Source organism: Lolium perenne, chromosome 3, assembly GCF_019359855.2.
Source record: "Lolium perenne isolate Kyuss_39 chromosome 3, Kyuss_2.0, whole genome shotgun sequence".
NCBI classification, from domain to species: Eukaryota; Viridiplantae; Streptophyta; class Magnoliopsida; order Poales; family Poaceae; genus Lolium; species Lolium perenne.
In genome coordinates, this window is record NC_067246.2 from 157,114,717 (window position 1) to 157,118,593 (window position 3,877).

General features: G+C 47.3%; 1 long non-coding RNA gene across 1 annotated transcript; it reads right to left on the minus strand.

Moving 5' to 3' along the window:
- Positions 1-1,248: 1,248 nt before the first annotated feature.
- Positions 1,249-3,472, minus strand: LOC139837593 (uncharacterized). Its single transcript, XR_011754138.1, has 3 exons — positions 3,430-3,472; positions 1,959-2,059; positions 1,249-1,804 (listed from the first exon to the last, which is right to left on the minus strand). It is a non-coding gene; the product is annotated as an uncharacterized lncRNA (long non-coding RNA).
- Between the last annotated feature and the right edge of the window lie 405 nt (positions 3,473-3,877).

Genomic DNA, 3,877 nt, shown 5'->3' on the forward strand with positions numbered 1-3,877 from the left:
AACTGCTCGTACTTCTTTGCAGATAACGGGATTATTTTGTTTTTTCCTACATTTGGACTTTGTCGGGTTTCTTGTACTTCCTATATTAAGTGGGTGTATTGCTCGTGTCGAATGGTTGTACTTCTCATTCACAAGTATATGAACTTCCTTACGGGTGATGGGATTATTATTGTTTTTTTGCTATGTGAACTTATGTGAGGGTATTTTCTTTGAACACTTTTAATTCATGTAATTACCGCTTGTACTTCCTGTTGTCTGCGCCTGCACTTCTCGGAATTACTGCTCGTACTTCCTCGCAGATGATGGGATTATTTAGTGTTTTCTACATTTGAATTTTGTCGGTTTTTTTGTTCTTCCTATATTAAGTGGTTGTACTACTCGTGTCGAATGGTTGTACTTCTCATTACCGCTTGTACATCAATCATGGGATTATTTTGGACACTTTGTACATCCCTAGTTACCGCTTGTACTTCGTGTAGTAGGCGCTTGTACTTCTTGGAAGCACTTCTTGTACTTCTCTGTGGATTACGCGATTATTTTTTTCTGCATTTGTTTTTAGTCAGTTTTCTCGTATTTCCTATCTTAACTGGGGGCACTGCTCGCACCGAATGGTTGTACTTCTCAGCCTCAAGTATTTGAACTTCCCCGCGGATGACGGGATTCTTTTGTTTTTTGTACATTTTGGTTTTCTTGTACTTCTCATATTAAATGGGTGTCTTGGTCGTGCCGAATGGGTGTACCTCTCAGCGTCAAGTATTCTTCGACTTGTAATATGTGTCATTCATGTTGATTTTTTTATCTTCACTTTACGTGCCTATGTACTTACGGAGAGCGAAGTGGTGTACTTTCCGATATTGCCTTGTGTACTTCTTTGGGAATGTTTTTGTAATTACTTTCTGGTACATCCGAACAGGGTGTGTACTTCCCAGCTAGCAGGTTTGATCTTCCGGATATTTACTAAGTGTGTTTCTCGGCGGAACTTTTTAAAGGATGTTTCAAACCAAATGGCTAAATTTTTGTGATTTTATTTATGCTGTACTTCCCAAAACATTCATGGGGCAGTGCTCCAAGAAAAACAAGTGGGAAGAGAGTGCTCTTGAAGCTTCAAGGTGCGGTGGTGCTTGAGATATTTCACTACGGCCAAAAGCAACAACTTCAACTCTGACATGTGCTGAAATAAACTCACGTCTACATGGCCATATTATAACACGGCCATACTACATGCAACCGCTTACACACCAATCAAACTTGGTAAAAGATGGATTTTTCACTAGGTGTCAGCGGCCAAAAAGGATCAGAAGAACAAGCAGGTAATAATATCTGAGGTGCTAACTGACGATTAACTGTTGTTTGACGAGCAAATCAGAGTCACACAAGCCAAGCACGGGCCAGATGCTGCATACTGTTTTGGATGCCGTCGTCGTCGAAACGTCATAGGTATCTCAGCACCTCGTCCTCGCCTTTGTCTACAGCCCGATACCCGGCATTTGAAGAACAATCGACCTCTTTGAGATGCAAGCTCGTCGTTGCTGGCGACCATGTTCTCCACTACATGCTCCTCCTCAACGACATGGTCAGAAGCAACCTGTGTTTTTTGTGTTGGAATCAATACACAAGTATGAACTTGAACAGAAGCTGTTACTTTCATACTGGAACCCTGGGATAACCGAACTCGTTCTTTTCTGACCTTCCCAGAAACCCATGCTTGTACTTTCAGGTGTTCCCGGTTGTACTTTTGGACAATTCATCTCATCATTTTTTTCACACTAACTAACAGGGGGCGTGTACTCATGCTCCAAAACATCTGAAAGAGTAAGAGAGTTTACTATTAGTCACAAGAGAAAATACGAGCCAAAGAAATGACTTGACATTAAAGGGGAGAATTTACATACCGGCTGCCTTAAACCAATCGTCTTGACATATCAACGTCTTGACTTCATAGTTTGTACTAGCCATACCTTGTTCTTCCCGCTCTTGATGTTCTTGGACTTGCGGGTTCATTGCGGATGATTGCCTGATTAGGTTTCTCTCCTTGGAGCTCTTCCTCTCCCGCTTGCATCTGGTACTCATGTTAAACAAAGAGAAAATTAAATTCTGTTGAGTCCGATAGAAGTATTTATTGGAACATAACCACTTCAAGTCCTGAATACATACTATATTTAAAAAACATAAATAATGTTGCAAGGAACATATCCACAGCGGTCACCAAGCTACCGCCTTTTTTTCTCGCTTCAAGCAGAAAATAGGTGTATAACTGATCCACTTTAAATCAGCAGGATTGATATGTAGAATCGGCGCTGAACACTAGTTCGTAGAACTCAGACTACTTGTTGATTCAGTTAGCTAAAATTCTCTGGATAGTACGGCTGCTCATTATTAATTGCTAGTATGAAAAACCGCACGATGGATTCAATTCTAAACCACCATTGAAGTACGAACATAACCGCATGATAGGCTGGGAGGACTTCCAGAAGTTCTGCCTTTCCAAGTTGGTAGGAGCATCTGAATTTAGTTAGTCGATCATCTTCCTACTCAAGCTAGTGTGAGTCCTCCTTTCCCATTAAAAGCGATCAGCAGTAGTACTGAGTCAACCACAACATGAACGCCCGATCATTGGAGTGCACTTCCTGGCAAGTCAATTATGGGAAACAAACTGTCATGTGTGCCGCTGCTAGCTCTGGTTTCAGCTGAGCATTTTGGTTGACGTTGTTACTTTTCCCGGCGCCATCGTGAAGGGACAGCAGATGCACCACACCCAACCGTTTAGACACCTCGCAAAGTTCAGGCATGGCGCTGAAAAAGTTCAGTACATCGGGACCAGGGCAGTTCGAGCGGAGCCATGGGATGGCGGTGGCGGCCGGCTGGAGGCGCTTTACGAGGCTGATCCCCGAAGACGACAACAGCCATGCGAGTGGTGTACGAAGTTCCTCTGTATCGGGCGTCGGAGAATGCACTAGAGCAGAGTAGAGCACTACGCTTAGTTCATCTCAACACCATGTTCACATCGGTAGCAGTAGTAGAGTAGCATCAACTAGCGGGCTGACAAAGACGCCGGCAGTGTGCTGTTTTTGAGGGCGGCATGGCAGCCATCGGCAAGCACTCGTGGCCGGATGAATCGGAGCGGTCGATTGAGTACACGAGAACAGGCAATTCGATACACCGGAGCAGGCAGTTCAAGACACTATCCAAAACAAGTTGCAGAGAAGAAAGCACGAGCGATTGGTCGATTTGGGGGAACCATGGCATGGAAGTTCAGCTCGGCATGCGAGCACCTAACGAGGACGAAAATGGGTGCCACGAACTGGTACCACGCGCCATGAACTGGCATGAATTTTCACCGCACGAGGCGGTGAACTGCCCGCCCTCCACATCTTGTACTTACGTCTAGTAATGACATTTGGTGAAGAAGCCTGCTGCAGAATTACTTACATTTGGTGAACTGCGCGCCATGAACTGGCTGAGAGAATTATCAATCGCAAATCCTCCCGGCAGCCGGCAGCGGACCTCAGGGATTCCACATCGGCCCATGAGCCGGCGATCGCGCCCTTTCCGGTGGCGGGAAGGAGGGAACCGGCGGCGGCGCGCCGGATGGCGGAGCGGGAGTAGGGAACAGGTCCAGCCAGCCCCTGGATGGTGGCCGAGGAAGTAATCGGGGCTCCGGCGAGCGGCGCGTGGTGGAGGAGTCCGCCGCCACGCGGAGTTGGTCGGCGGCGGCGGGAGTTGGCCAGCGCGAGGTGGAGGTGGCCGGCGGCGCCGGTGGAGGTGGCCGGCAGCGCGCGAGAGTTGGCCGGCGGCGCGTGGTGGAGGTGGCCAGCGGCGCGGGGTGGATGGGTGCAGGGGGATCGCGGCTGATGGGGGCGGGTCAGGAAGAAGCCTA